We start from the raw sequence: 15,988 nt of genomic DNA on the forward strand, positions 1-15,988 counted from the left end.
AGATGGTTGGATGGCATCACCGACTCAACAGACATGAGTTTGGGTAAGCTGCGAGAGTTGGTGATGGACAGGGAGGCCTGGCGTGCTGCGGTTCATGGAGTCGCAAAGAGTCAGACACGACTGAGCAACTGAACTGAACTGAACTTCTAGGAGAGAAATGTAAGTCTCAAGAGCAAGGCAAAGAAAATTCTGGGCTCTCCTGGCTGTGATACACTTGAAGTGCTATAAAGAAACAATGGTGCTAAGACCTACATTGCCAACACATCATGCCACAATTTCTTGGGCTTACAAAACCTAAGTTGTGTAATGGTTCCCATTGTGTAGGGATGTGTGATGTCCTGAACTGAGCTGTAAGAGAAGTGATTAAGGTACACTGACTTGGATCACTGTGGTCTTGAATAAGTGGAATGGGCCTCACTGCCTCACTATGGCTGAGACTGTTCTGTGTCTTTTTATGGCTCCTGGTCATGTATCTTTCTTGATGCTCGCCATCTTGGTGCCCCAGTGGTCTGTCTCCCCAATATTGAGCAGCAGGGGGTGATCTACTCTGAGCCTCACCCCAGTTCCCTGCTAACATGGAGGCCACATTTGTGACCTAGGTGACCATCTACTTGGGATGCCCAGACCTCATCTAATAATGTAACAAATGCTTTTGAGTGCTTCTTGGGCCAGTCCTTGGGACCAGGCCTTAGGAGACAGTAGAGGTCATGTCAGATATGGTTTCCACCGCATGGACCTACTACAGGGTTGCAAGTGACAGAAATGAACTTTGTGAATGGCTATTGGCATGTTGTATGGAATCCAGGAACACTTTGGATGACCTCACTTCTGAAAGGCTCAAGCCAAGTCAGCTTCTGGAACCTTGTCAACCAGAATCTGAGGACATTCCCACTAGAATGCTGCCATTGACTTATATGAATCATTCCTATTTCTACTTGCTATGAGCATCAGTTCAAAAGCCCAAAGCTAGGGTGAAGAATCATCTTAAGTCCACCTCTGCTGCAATCAGCTCTAAAGGGAGGTTGGGGCCAGTTGGCACAACATGGGCAGAGGACCAACAGTTCCCAGAGGAGAAGGAATCACTGTGAGCAGAGTAGAAGCTCTAAAAAAGAAGGATTCATTACAAGGATCTTGAAGTCCAGCAGAGGAAATCTTACAAAGAACTACATTCAACTCAGCCTCATAGATGCTTAATTAACTGAAACTCAGGGGTAGGTGGGTGTTAGGCACATTTTCACTTAGGCGGTGACATCTCCACTTATCTTTTTTTACACCAAGTATATTACATTCAGTATATACAGTAATGCATGTGTGCTCATTCACTTCAATTGTGTCCACCTCTTTGCAACCCCATGGACTGTAGCCCACCAGGCTCCTCTGTCCATGGAATTCTCCAGGCAAGAATACTGGAGTGGCTTGCCATTTCCTACTCCAGGGGATATTCCCCACCCAGGGATCGGACCCGAGTCTCCTGTGGATCCTGCATTGCAGGTGGATTCTTTACCACTGAGCCACTGGGGAAGCCCAGTGTATACAGTAAAATGCACCTATTTTAAATGCAGAGCTCAAGAGTTTTGACAGATGTGTACACCCATGTCATCTCCATCTCAATCAAGATGTAGAAGACTTCTGTCACCTCAGAAAGATTCTCAATCCCCTTTGCAGATAATGCTCTCCTTTATGCTCCAGGCAGCCACCAAAGTGACTTCTGTCACTATAGATTAGTTTTGCTGATTCTAGAACTTTCTGTAATTGGAATCGTACAGTATGGACTCTTTCTCCATCAACATTTTGTCTTAAGATTCAACCACATTTCAAAACTGTGTTTTGGAGCCTAAGAGAAAGAGAGAGGATGTTGTCAGAATGGAGACATGAAAGAGCAGAGTGTGCTTTAAACACCAGAATTAGTTTATTTATTTTTTAAATTTATTTATCTATTTTTTTACTTCACAATATTGTATTGGTTTTGCCATACATTGACATGAATCCGCCATGGGTGTACATGTGTTCCCCTTCCAGAACCCCCCTCCCACCTCCCTCCCCATCCCATCCCTCTGGGTCATCCTGGTGCACCAGCCCCGGGCACCCTGTATCATGCATCGAACCTGGACTGGCGATTCGTTTCACATATGATAATTTACATGCTTCAATGCCATTCTCCCATATCATCCCGCCCTCGCCCTTTCCCATAGAGTCCAAAATACAGTTCTATACATCTGTAAACACGAGAATTAGTTTAGTGTGACCGACACAAACAGTCTGAGGGGCAGTGGCAGAACAGGAGCCTGACAAAGTGGGGAGAGATGACAAAGTTGAATTCTACCTGAGCCCTGCATTCTTGAAAAACGGGGATGGTGAAGAAATCTCCCAACTCTTTTGTCCTCTGGAAATGGTTTACTGCAAAGAAACACCTCTTCCCATAGGACCTATGTAAGATTCCTGATTGCTTCACTCGGGTACCTGTGGCAAGGCTACACACAGTCCTTCTGAATTCCTATTCTTTACTATATAAAAGATTCTTTGAGGTACGTGTTTCCCCTGATCAATAGAACAAAATGCTGGTCAACAAAATTTTAAACTTCTCTCATTTTTTCCAGTCTCCTGAATTTTGACACACCCTCAGCCTGAGTCTGTGTAGTCAAAGCTATGGTTTTTCCAGTAGTCATATAGGGATATGAGAGTTAGACCATAAAGAAGGCTGAGCACCAAAGAATGGATGCTTTCAAACTGTGGTGTTGGAGAAGACTCTTGAGAGTCCCTTGGACTGGAAGGAGATCAAGCCAATCAATCCTAAAGCAAATTAATTCTAAATATTCATTGCAAGGACTGATGCTGAAGGTGAAGTTCCAGTACTCTGGCCACCTGATGCAAAGAGTCAACTCATTGGAAAAGACCCTGATGCTGGGAAAGGTTGAGGGCAGAAGTTCTGAGAAGGGGGTGACAGAGGATGAGATGGTTTGATGGCATCACCATCTCAATGGTTAAGAGTTTGAGCAAACTCCAGGAGATAGTAAACCACAAGGAAGCCTGGCGTCCTGCAGTCCATGGGGTCACAAAGAGTCAGACATGACTTAGTGACTAAACAAATGAACAACAGCAGCCCAAGGTGAGCTTCTCAGGTGGCACTAGTGGTAGAGAATCTGCCTGCCAGTGCAGGAGACATAAGAGATGTGGGTTTGATCCCTGAGTTGGGAAGATCCCTTGGAGAAGGTCATGGCAGACCACTCCAGTGTTCTTGCCTGGAGAACCCCAAGGACAGAGGAGTCCATGGGGTCACATAGAGTCAGACATGACTGAAGCAACGTAGCACACATGTACAGCCTGAGTCAGCAAATAAGTCCTTCTGAGAACACACAGGCCTCAAGTTAAAACATTCTCTGACTTACTACTATTCAGTCAAGCCACCCATTCTTCCCACTCTTCCACATCTAGTTCTTTCTGGCTTTCTTCAGTCTTCAAGGAAAAACTTTTTTTGCCTAATCCTTGAGACACCTGCAAAATCGCGTTTAGAATCAAGCCCCAAAGCTCTTTAACCTTCAAAAAGTCAAAACTTTTCCTATCCTCTGTTCTTTCATGTGTAAAATGGGGTGATATAATTTTTACCTTGTATGATCTTTGTGATGACTAGAGATGGGCAACCATGGAAATATGATAGATAATCAATAAATAGTAGTCTACAGAGTTACATTAGTCCTGGCCTTATATGTCAGATTAAGTTTACACTCATTCTTGTGTCTTTAACACTGTCCAAAGCTTGGAACATAGTATCCTCTCAATAAACAATTTGGAATGAACAACTTTATCTCATTGATACCAGGAAGCTGGTATGAGAATAATACCTGGTTTAGAAAGAGAAGGTTGGTCACTGTTGACTTTCGTCGGGCCCTAAATGGCTTTCCTGATAGCTCAGTTGGTAAGGAATCCACCTGTAATGCAGGAGACCCCGATTTGATTCCTGGGTCAGGAAGATCTGCTGGAGAAGGGACAGGCTACCCACTCCAATATTCTTGGGCTTCCCTTGTGGCTCAAGTGGTAGAGAATCCGCCTGCAACGTGGGAGACCTGGGTTGGATCCCCTGGAGAAGGGAAAGGGTACCCGTTCCAGTATTCTGGCCAGGAGAATCCCATGGATTGTCTAATCCATGGGGTCGCAAAGAGTCGGACACCAACTGAGCGACTTTCACTTCATTTAATGTATTAAAAGGGGCCTGTTTCTCCACACGTGCCTCCCTAAGGATCTCTGTGATACAAAATTTAATGCTGCCTGGAAAATGGAGGTGATAATTCCTGTCATCCTGAAATCAGTAGAGGGGAGGAGGGACACTTTTAACAGCCTGAGGGCCATATATACACATTGCCACCTCTGATAAAGAGAGAGGCTGTCCACCGGCTCTCCCAAGGGGGCGTAACCAGCCTCCTAATGACCCGCCTTCCCCAGGGCCCAAGTTCCTCCCACTTCGCCGGGTGCTAGGGGCTCCTTCACTGGGCCGACCAATGGGTCCTTGTGCGCATGCGCGCACTCTCCCCACTTCCCGTCGGTGGGGGCGGGGCCACGTGCGTCATCGGGACGCGCGCCGCGGACTGCGCCGCGGTTGCCGGAAGTTGGGTGGCGGTAAGTGAGCCGCGCCGTTGAGGGAAGACTGGGGTCCTGCGAGGTCGGTTTTGTAGTCCTGGGACTGAGGGGTGAGCTCGGCGGTGAGGTCGAGGGTCACGGCGGGTCTGAGGCGCCTCCTTCAGGAGGCGGTCCTCCCTCCTCTAGCGAGACACACCGACTCCGGCTCTCGCCTTCTGTCTGCGGTCACGTCCCCCCTCAGGCTGGTTCAGCCCGGGGTCTTCCGACTAGGAAGCTCTTGCTGATTAACGAAGTAATTCCCGCCTGTCCCCTGGCGGCGAGTCCTCTGAACGTCCTGTGTGGGAACTCGGGGGACAGGACTCCTGGGCTCTCCCTCCTGGCTTTGCCCGGTTTCGCTGTGACTGGCGCGTCTTTTGTAGCCAAGTCCTCTCCTCCCTTCATGTGACATGATGTTGAAACCCTTTAAGGAGCTGAGTACAGGGCTCACATGCAACCGCAGGGTCCTTTTTCTGTTCCAGCCAGTTTCTCATGGTAGAAAATAAGTGTAAATACTGATTGAGCTGCTGCTGCACACCTAGCGCTGCTCTGCAAGCTGGGGATACCAAAGTGAATAAGGTACACATCCCTGTCCTCAAATTATTTTTTTTTTTTTTAAGTCAAGGAGATAGCAGCACTACAGTATGAAACAACTGTTGTAGGGGTTTGCTGGTGGACTTAGGGTGCTCGCAGGTCAGGCTGAGGCATCAGTAGGCTTCGGTCCTAAAGGATGAGCAGGATTAGTCAGGTGAAGAGGGCAGGGAGATGGGATGATATCCCAGACATTGGGAGTGGCATGAACAGAAGGCTATCCAATGAGTGACCTGCAAGTAGTTCACTCAAGCTGGAATGCCCAGTTGTGGAAGAGGCAACTCTGGAAAGCCAGATCATGAAGGATCGTGTGGGCGACAGTGTGAGGAGCACAGACTTTGGAAGCTGAGGTACTTGTGTGCCATGTCTGGCTTTGCCACTGAGCTAGTTTGTGAGCTTGGGCTGGTCACTCCCTTTCTTAGCTTCAGTTTCCTCATCTGTAAAAGAAGCAAATAGGGAGTTCCCTGGTGGCCTAGTGGTTAGGATTCTGGGCTTTCACTGCCTTGGCCCAGGGTTCAATCCCTGGTCAGGGAACTGAGATCCCACAAGCTGCATGCCGTAGCCAAACATCCCCTTCTCCCCCCGCTCCCCAAAAAAACAGAACAAAAATAAAGGACAGGCATTAACCCACCTCCTAGGATTGCTGTGAGAAGTGAATTAGAGGATGTTAGCCAGTTGGCAGTAGTAGATAGTAAACATTAAACTGTTGCAGTTACTATTGCCACGTTGACATGTTAAGCTTTATTTGGAAGTGTGGGTGTGAAGAGTAGAGCCCTGAGGAATTTTAAGCAGGGTTGTGACATGGTTTCATCTCTTTTAAATTAGCCAGGCAGTGATGGGAAATAGATGGGGAAACAGTGGAAACAGTGTCAGACTTTACTTTTTTGGGCTCCAGAATCACTGCTGATGGTGACTGCAGCCATGAAATTAAAAGACGCTTACTACTTGGAAGGAAGGTTATGGCCAACCTAGATAGCATGTTTAAAAGCAGAGACATTACTTTGCCAACAAAAGTCCGTCTAGTCAAGACTATGGTTTTTCCAGTGGTCATGTATGGATGTGAGAGTTGGACAGTGAAGAAAGCTGAGCACCGCAGAATTGATGCTTTTGAACTGTGGTGTTGGAGAAGACTCTTGAGAGTTTCTTGGACTGCAAGGAGATCCAATCAATCCATCCTAAAAGAGATCAATCCTGGGTGTTCATTGGAAGGTCTGATGTTGAAGCTGAAGCTCCAATACTTTGGCCACCTCATGCGAAGAGTTGACTCATTGGAAAAGACCCTAATGCTGGGTAGGATTGGGGGCGGGAGGAGAAGGGGACGACAGAGGATGAGATGGTTGGATGGCATCACCGACTCGATGAACGTGGGTTTGGGTGGACTCCGGGAGTTGGTGATGGACAGAGAGGACTGGCGTGCTGCGATTCATGGGGTCGCGGAGAGTCGGACACAACTGAGCGACTGAACTGAACTGAACTGATGTGCTGGTTAGAGTGGACAGGAAGGACCTGCAGGTAGACCAGTCAGGGCACTGTTGCTGTCGTCCAGGTGACGTCCAGGTGACGGAGGAGGGGGGCCTGAACCAAGGGAGCACCTGTGGGGATGGAGAGGGGTGGGTGGATTCGAGAGACAAGGAAGTGAGATTCGCTGCACTGGTAACTGGTTGGATAATGCGGGGGGGGGGCACAATTTTGGGGGTCGAGGATGGAGAATGAACCGTCAACGTGGAAATAAAAATGATAAGTTGTTTGATCAGTATCCTTGACCTCAGAGATTTTATTTGGAAGTCAGAATGACCTCTGGCTTCCACTTTTGCCCATGGAAATAAGATTCTCTGATGCCTTCCTCCTCTCTTTCTCCCCATCCTCCCTGCTTTTTCTAGTGTAAGTAACACCCCACAGTGTGTTCAGTTCAGTTGATCAGTTGTGTCCACCTCTTTGTGACCCCACGGACTGCAGCACGCCAGGTTTTCCTTTCCATCATCAACTCCTGGAGCTTGCTCAAACTCATGTCTTATTGAGTCAGTGATACCACCCAGCCATCTCATCCTCTGTCATCCCCTTCTCCTCCTGCCTTCAATCTTTCCCAGCATCAGTGTCTTTTCCAGTGAGTCAGTTCTTTGCATCCGGTGGCCAAAGTATTGGAGTTTCAGCTTCAACATTAGCCCTTCCAATGAATATTCAGGATTGATTTCCTTTAGGATTGACTCATTTGATCTCCTTGTACTTCCAAGGGACTCTCAAGAGTCTTCTCCAACACCTCAGTTCAAAAGCATCAATTCTTCAGGATTCAGCCTTCTTTATGGTTCAACTCTCACATTCATACATGACCACTGGAAAAACCATAGCTTTGACTAGGCAGACCTTTGTTGGCAAAGTAATGTCTCTGCTTTTTAATATGATATCTAGATTGGTCATAGCTTTTCTTCCAAGGAGCAAGCATCTTTTACTTTCATAGCTGCAGTCACCATCTGCAGTGATTTTGGAGCCCCCAAAAATAAAGTCTCTCACTGTTTCCATTGTTTCCCCATCTGTTTGCCGTGAAGTGATGGGACTGGATGCCATGATTTTAGTTTTCTGAATGTTGAGTTTTAAGCCAACTTATTCACTCTTCTCTTTCACTTTCATCAAGAGGCTCTTTAGTTCTTCTTCACTTTCTGCCATAAGTGTGGTGTCATCTGGGTATCTGAGGTTATTGGTGTTTCTCCTGGCAATCTTGATTCCAGCTTGTGCTTCATCCAGCTTGGCATTTTGCATGATGTACTCTGCATATTAAGTTAAATAAACAGGGAAGTAATATACAGCCTTGGTGTACTCCCTTCCCGATGTGTAACCAGTCTGTTGTTCCATGTCCAGTTCTAACTGTTGCTTCTTGACCTGCATACAGATTTCTCAGAAGGCAGATATGGTGGTCTGGTAGTCCCATCTCTCTAAGAATTTTCCACAGTGTGTTGTGATCTACACAGTCACAGGCTTTGGCATAGTCAATAAAGCAGTAGTCGATGTTTTTCTGGAACTCTCTTGCTTTTTCTATAACCCAACGGACATTGGCAATTTGATCTCTGGTTCCTCTGCCTTTTCTAAACCCAGCTTGAACATCTGGAACTTCTCGGTTCCTGTACTGTTGAAGTCTCACTTGGAGAATTTTGAGCATTACTTTACTAGCGTGTGAGATGAGTGCAATTGTGCGGTAGTTTGAACATTCTTTAGCCTTGCCTTTCTTTGGGATTGGAATGAAAACACCTTTTCCAGTCCTGTGGCCACAGGGTGTTCAAGGGCGAACCAATAGGTGCTGCTCTGTCACCAGGCTGGCAACGTGCATCTGCATGGTCTTGGCGGGCTGGGTGTCAGCCTGTCCACCCGGTCTCAGAATGATCACCTCTGGGGTTTTCACACCTTCTTTCTGGTTACCCTCCTTTGAACTTGTTCCTATGTGTCAGTCTCTCTGTGAGTGTGTGGCATAGAAAGCAAGTCCTTTTTCCTCCAGGAGTCTGGCCATGCGGAGCAACATTGTACTTACTGTCCTTGCCGTAACCCAAGACCCCACACGACTCTGCTAGGCTTCGTCATGGACACTTCATGCTGTCAACACCTCACACTATCTGCGAGTCAATGTGATGCTGTCTACGCATCCCTCCTTCTCTCTCATGTGTTCATCCCTCTCCCAGCTGCCTTTGTTGCTTTTGATTTCACTGCGTTGCAGCCATCAGTCAAGGCTCCTCAGCTTGTATCATTACAAACATAAATCCAGCTGACCCTATCGCTTTTCCTTTTATTCTAATTCTGTGGGGGAAAAAATGGTGTTTGTTCTAAGATTAATTCCTTTACTTGTGCTGAGATCCCTTTATCACTTCCTTTTCCTCGTGACCTGGTTCCCATCATTGTTGCCATTTCTTTCCTGTTTAACTAACCCCTCTGTTTACTATCCATTCCCCCATTTTTACTTTCATCTTTGAAAAAACAAAACACCCTCCCATTAACCTCTGCTCTACCTTGTGATAGTCACATTTCTCGGACAAGTTGCCACCTCTGTTCCTTGAAGGCAACATTCACTGAAATTCTACTTCTGCAGCAGCCCTCCCCCCAAACCACTCTCCTCAAAGTCACCAGGCCTCGGTGTCGCCAGGACCCCTGAACTCGTTCCCTTCCTTCTCTTTTTTGCATTCTCAGTACATCTGCCATTGATGCTCTCCCTTCACTTGTGAAGGGATAGCTCCTGGTTTGAATTCTGTCTCTGGCCATTTCCCCTCAGTTTTCCTTGCAGGCTCTTTTCTTCTTTTTGTCCCTTTAATGCTGGTTTTCTCCAAGGCCCTGTCTCATACTCATGCTCATCTCATGCCCAGCGTAAACTCTAATCCCTGGGCCACTGACCTCTGCTCTGGCTCTTGAGTCCAGATCTCTCCTGAGCCCTCAGTCTCAGCGAGTCCCAAGCTAAGGTCATCATCTTCTCTCCAAACCTGCGACTCTTCTTCCTGTCTGTACTCTCGCTCATTCCCCTTCTGCCTTTATTGATTCCAGGCAGAGCCCTGCGAGTCCTCATGGACTTTTCCCGCTCACACCATCCCTCCCATCCTCCTTCCCAGCCTGGCAGTCAGCAGAGTTCCACAGCTTCTCCTCCCTCCATACCAACTGGACACATTTTCATCATCTGCGTTTCCTCTCCCGCTGCCTCAGGTCAGGCCCCTTCTCACTTCCTGCCTGTGTTCCTGTCCGGCCTCCGAGCTGGTTGCCCGGCCTCAGCAGTCTGGCCCTCACTGTTGCTGGAGTGCCCTTTCTGAAAATATAGGTCTTTGCGGGACTTCCCTGGCAGTGCAGGGCTTAAGACTCTGCGCTCCCACCACAGTGGGGGCAGGTTCAGTTCCTGGTCGGGGAACTAAGATCCCATATGCTGTGTGCTCCCAAAATGTAGAAAGCAAACAAAACCCCCCAATATTTGCTAAAATACAAATCAGTAGCTTCTCATGGAAAGCCTTCTGTGATTTGGCATTTGCCTCCTTTACGGGTGTGGTTTCCAGCTACCATGGCACACGAACCTTGCCTTCTCACCACACAGAACTCTTGGTGTGTTCTGAAACAGACCATGCTGTTTCCTTTGTTCATAGATTCGGTCATCAGGAAGTATTTATTGGGCACCTGTGAGGGGCTAGGACTGAGGCAGGTGCTGGGAAAACAGCGATGGATGGAAGAAAATGAGAAGCTGACACAGTGCCTTTCTCAAAGAGCTTTTCTTCTAGCAGGGAAGATCGACATTCACACTGCATGTGTGCTCTGGAGGGGAGGTAGTGGCGCCCTTTGTGGGTAGGATACAGGAAAATTGACCTGAGTAGGAGTTGAGGCACTCAGGGAAGGCTCCCCTCTTGTGATGGTTGAGCTGAAATCTGAAGGGAGAAAAGGGATTCAGCAGACAGTGGGCAGGTAGATGGATAAGAACATTCTCAGCTTGTGCAGAGACCGTTGGGTGTTTCCAGAATTGCAGAAGTGGAACTGAGACAAGCTTCCTCCTTTTGCCCGGAGTGTCCCCACTCCCCAGCATAACCTTCCTCATCCAGCGGGACTGGCTTGGGCTGCTGCCGCCGACCACTCCCCTCTCCCAGCCATCCAAAGGACATTTGGAAGAGGGGGAGCTGTTTTACTTCATGATATAACCACAAGGCACGACTGCATTTAAGAGGGTGCCAGGGCTGATAGGCACTCTGCAGTGTGCGTGGTGCTTATTCAATCGCTCAGTCGTGTCTGATCCCATGACCCCATGGACTGCAGCACTCCAGGCTTCCCTGTCCTTCACTATCTCCCAGAATTTGCTCAAACTCATGTCCATTGAGTCAGCAATGCCATCCAACCATCTCATCCTTTGTTGTTCCCTTCTCCTGCCTTCAGTCTTTCCCAGCATCAGGGTCTTTTCCAACGAATTGGCTCGTCACATCAGGTGGCCAAAGTATTAGAGCTTCAGCATCAGTCCTTTCAATGAATATTCAGGATTGATTTCCTTTAGGATGGGCTGGTTGGATCTCCTTGCAGTCCAGGAGACTCTCAAGAGTCTTCTCCAACACCACAGTTCAGAAGCATCAATTCTTCGGCACTCAGCCTTCTTTATGGTCCAACTCTCACATCCGTAGATGACTACTGGAAAAACCACAGTTTTGACTGTGCAGACCTTTGTCAGCAAAGTGATGTCTCTGGTCTTTTAATATGCTGTCTAGATTTGTCATAGCTTTCCTCCAAGGAGCAAGTGTCTTTTAATTTCATGGCTGCGCTCATGGCAACCTACTCCAGTATTCTCACCTCTAGAACCCCAAACAGTAGGAAAAGACGATGTGTGGGGCTGGCACCACCCAGCATGTCAAGTGGTGCCCTCGTTGAGAGTCCACTGCCAGTTCTCTTAAAAGCCTGGGCTCGAGGGTTTTTGTGGGAAACACCCCTGCCTCCTCAGGCTAATTTAGCTGTTCCTCCCTCCTCCTCCCCATTACATCTGGTGCAAATGCTTACACCAGACAGCTGTGCTCATTTTACCTGTAACCTGCTGTATTGTCATTCCTGGTCTGTCTTACCCTTGAGACTGTTAGCTCCTTAAACTCAGGAACCATGGCTTTTTGCCATTGAGTCCTGAAATTTAGCACAGGGTCTGGTACATCAGGACTTTCCTGGTGGCGGGAAATATCCAACGGATGTTGGCAATTTGATCTCTGGTTCCTCTTCCTTTTTCTAAATCCAGCTTAAACATCTGGAAGTTCACGGTTCCTGTACTGTTGAAGCCTGGCTTGGAGAATTTTAAACATCACTTTGCTAGTGTGTGAGATGAGTCCAATTGTGTGGTAGTTTGAACATTCTTTGGCATTGCCTTTCTTTGGGATTGGAATAAAAACTGACCTTTTCCAGTCCTGTGGCCACTGCTGAGTTTTCCAAATTTGCTGGCATATTGAGTGCAGCATTTTCACAGCATTATCTTTTAGGATTTGAAATAGCTCAACTGGAATTTCATCACCTCCACTAGCTTTGTTTGTAGTGATGCTTCCTAAGGCCCACTTGACTTTACATTCGAGGATGTCTGGTCCTAGGTGAGTGATCACAGCATCATGATTATCTGGGTCATTAAGATCTTTTTCGAATAGTTCTTCTGTGTATTCTTGCCACCTCTTCTTAATATCTTCTACTTCTGTTAGATCCATACCATTTTTCTCCTTTATTGTGCCCATCTTTGCCTGAAATGTCCCTTGGTATCTCTGATTTTCTTGAAGAGACCTCTAGTCTTTCCCACTCTATTGTTTTCCTCTATTTCTTTTCATTGATCACTGAGGAAGGCTTTCTTATCTCTCCTTGCTAGCCTTTGGAACTCTGCATTCAAATGGGTGTATCTTTCCATTTCTCCTTTGCCTTTAGCTTCTCTTCTTTTCTCAGCTATTTGTAAGGCCTCCTTAGACAACAATTTTGCATTTCTTTTTGTTGGTGATGGTCTTAATCACTACCTCCTGTATAATGTCAGGAACCTCCGTCCATAGCTCTTCAGGCACTCTGTCTATCCGATCTAATCCCTTGAATCTGTTTGTTATGACCACTGTATAATCGTAAGGGATTTGATTTAGGTCATACCTGAATGGTCTAGTGGTTTTTCCCCACTTTCTTCAATTTAAGTCTGAATTTGGCAATAAGGAGTTCATGATCTGAGCCACAGTCAGCTCCTGGTCTTGTTTTTGCTGACTGTAGAGAGCTTCTCTATCTTTGACTGCAAAGAATATAATCAATCTGATTTCAGTGTCGACCATCTGGTGATGTCCACGTGTAGAGTCTTCTCTTGTATTGTTGGAAGAGGGTGTTTGCTATGACCAGTGCGTTCTCTTGGAAAACTCTATTAGCCTTTGCCCTGCTTTGTTTTGTACTCCAAGACCAAATTTGCCTGTTACTCCAGGTGTTTCCCGACTTCCTCCTTTTGCATTCCAGTCCCTTATAATGAAAAGGACATCTTATTTTTGGTGTCAGTTCTAGAAGGTCTTGTAGGTCAGCATAGAACTTCAACTTCAGCTTCTTCGGCATTACTGGTCGGGGCATAGACTTGGATTACCGTGATATTGAATGGTTTGCCTTGGAAATGAACAGAGATCATTCTGTCGTTTTTGAGATTGCACCCAGGTACTGCATTTCTGAGTCTTTTGTTGACTATGAGGGCTACTCCACTTCTTCTAAGGGATTCTTGCCCACAGTAGTGGACATAATGGTCATCTGAGTTAAATTTATACATTCCAGTCCATTTCAGTTCACTGATTCCTGAAATGTCGATGTTCACTCTTGCCATCTCCTGTTTGACCACTTCCAATTTACCTTGATTCATGAGCCTAACATTGCAGGTTCCTATGCAATATTGCTTTTTACAGCATCAGACTTGACTTCCATCACCAGTCACATCCACAATGGGTGTTGTTTTTGCTTTGGCTCTGTCTCTTCATTCTTTCTGGAGTTATTTCTCCACTGATCTCCGGTAGCATATTGGGCACCTACTGACCTGAGGAGTTCATCTTTCAGTGTCCTATCTTTTTGCCTTTTCATACTGTTTGTGGGGTTCTCAAGGCAAGAATACTGAAGTGGTTTGCCATTCCCTTCTCCAGTGGACCGCATTTTGTCAGAATTCTCGACCATGACCCTTCCATCTTGGGTGGCCCTACATGGCATGACTCATAGTTTCACTGAGTTAGACAAGACTGTGGTCCATGTGATCAGTTCGGTTAGTTTTCTGTGATTGTGGTTTTCATTCTGTCTGTTCTCTGATGGATAAGGATAAGAGGTTTATGGAAGCTTCCTAATGGGAGAGTCTGACTGAGGGGGAAACTGGGTCTTGTTCTGGTGAACAGGGCCATGCTCAGTAAATCTTTAATCCCATTTTCTGTTGATGGGTGGGCTGTGTTCCCTCCCTGTTGTTTGACCTGAGGCCAAACTATGGGGGAGGTAGTGAAGATAATGGGGACCTCCTTCAAAAGGTCCCATGTACGCACTGCTGTACTCAGTGCCCTTGACCCTGCAGCAGGCCACCGGCAACCCACACCTCCACCAGAGACCCCTGGACACTCCCGGGCAAGTCTGGCTCAGTCTCTTCTGGGGTCACTGCTCCTTTCTCCTGGGTCCTGGTGCGCACAAGGTTTTGTTTGTGCCCTCCAAGAGTCTGTTTCTCCAGTCCTGTGGAAGTTCTGGCAGCTCTGTGGTGGGGTTAATGGCAACCTGCTTCAAGAGGGCTTGTGCTATACCCAGGTCTGCTGCACCCAGCGCCCCTTCCCCTGCATCAGGGACCCGGACCTCCGCAGGAGACACAAACACAGTTTTGGCTCAGTCTCTGTGGAGTCTCTGGGTCCTGGTGTGCACAAGTTTTGTTGAGCCCTCTGAGCGTCTCTGGCGGGTATGGGGTTTGATTCTAAATATGATTTTGCCCCTCCTACTGTCTTGCTGGGGCTTCTCCTTTGCCCTTGTACGTGGGGTATCTTTTTTTGGTGGGATCCAACATTCTCCTCTCGACGGCTGTCCAGCAGCGAGTTGTAATTTTGAGGTTCTTGCAGGAGAACATGAGCGCGTGTCCTTCTACTCCGCTATCTTGGTAGAGCACGCAAGGTTCAGCACACATGAAACACTTTGTAAATACGATGAATATTCATTCACATAGATAATAAAATACAAATTTGATAGGCCCCAAGACTGAACCAAAGACATCCCTCGTAGCTCCTCTCTGACTAACATCAGTTCATTCCTTAACCAGCATCCTTTGAATAAGATTATTTTACCAGTTTTAAGTCCTTCTAATTGTGTCAGTTCTCACATCTACATCTTGTCTACTGTGCTGTCTGGAGAAGCCTTGTCAGAGACCTTGCTGAGGCCCCCATAGCCTGTTGCCTTTGTCTGTGGTTCTTCCATAACCACAGCAGAAGTGCAGTAACTCTGCCATGACTTCTTCTTGGAGAAACCGTGGTGGCCTTTGTGATACTCAGGGTAGCTGCATACAGTTGTGTAGGTTGTACACTGCACATGGCCCACATCTGAGAAGGTTCTGTTTAGATCATAGACGTCATGGGTGTATTTTGGAATGATGGTTTTCTGGCAGACAAGGGCAAAGATGTCTTGAGCTAACTTAATATATTACAATAGTTTTCCCAGAAAAGGAGATAAAATGTTTTGAGGAAGTGGTACAGTTTTCTTATTGTACAAAGGTGCCATGTGAGCCAGAATGGCCTGTGTGGTGCCTCCCCAGGGAGCAGAGTCTCTGTCCAGTGGGCTGCAGAATCAATCTATATTCTCATCTTTGGAAATTATTTTGAAAACCTGAAACGAAGTGATAGCTTGGCCCAGTTTTTCAGCGCCTCTCATTTTCCAGAACTTTTTAAAGATTACCAGAAATGAAAATGAAAAGACTGTGACTCAGATGCAATCCTTCATACCTCATAGGCTTGCCATACCCCACAATACTGGTATCCTGGGCTGCTGCTGCTGCTGCTGCTAAGGCGCTTCAGTCGTGTCCGACTCTGTGCGACCCCATAGACGGCAGCCCACCAGGCTCCCCCGTCCCTGGGATTCTCCAGGCAAGAATACTGGAGTGGGTTGCCATTTCCTTCTCCAGTGCACGAAAGTGAAAAGTGAAAGTGAAGTCGCTCAGTCGTGTCTGACTCTTAGTGACCCCGTGGACTGCAGCCTACTAGGCTCCTCCCTCCATGGGATTTTCCAGGCAAGAGTACTGGAGTGGGGTGCCATTGCCTTCTCCGGGTATCCAGGGCATCCGTTCTCAAATCTGAGGCCAAATGAGAGAGCAGATTGCATGTGAAGC

General features: G+C 47.1%; 1 protein-coding gene across 30 annotated transcripts in view; it reads left to right on the forward strand.

Annotated features, from left to right (window-relative positions):
- ATG7 (autophagy related 7) overlaps positions 1-15,988 on the forward strand; it is a 512,414-nt gene that overhangs the window by 204,077 nt on the left and 292,349 nt on the right. For 11 of the 30 annotated variants that reach the window (XR_014064308.1, XR_014064309.1, XM_081526114.1 and 8 more), the window contains exon 1: positions 4,585-4,611. The exons of 3 other annotated variants lie outside the window; for them this stretch is intronic. The gene's annotated coding sequence lies outside the window, so the exon portion shown is untranslated. Of the gene's footprint in view, positions 1-4,584; positions 5,550-15,988 lie in introns of those variants that run through there. 16 more of the 30 variants (XM_081526091.1, XM_081526096.1, XM_081526104.1 and 13 more) reach the window with 6 other exon arrangements.

Source organism: Giraffa tippelskirchi, chromosome 9 (genome assembly GCF_054371585.1).
Source record: "Giraffa tippelskirchi isolate mGirTip1 chromosome 9, T2T-mGirTip1v1.2.pri, whole genome shotgun sequence".
Taxonomy (NCBI): domain Eukaryota; kingdom Metazoa; phylum Chordata; class Mammalia; order Artiodactyla; family Giraffidae; genus Giraffa; species Giraffa tippelskirchi.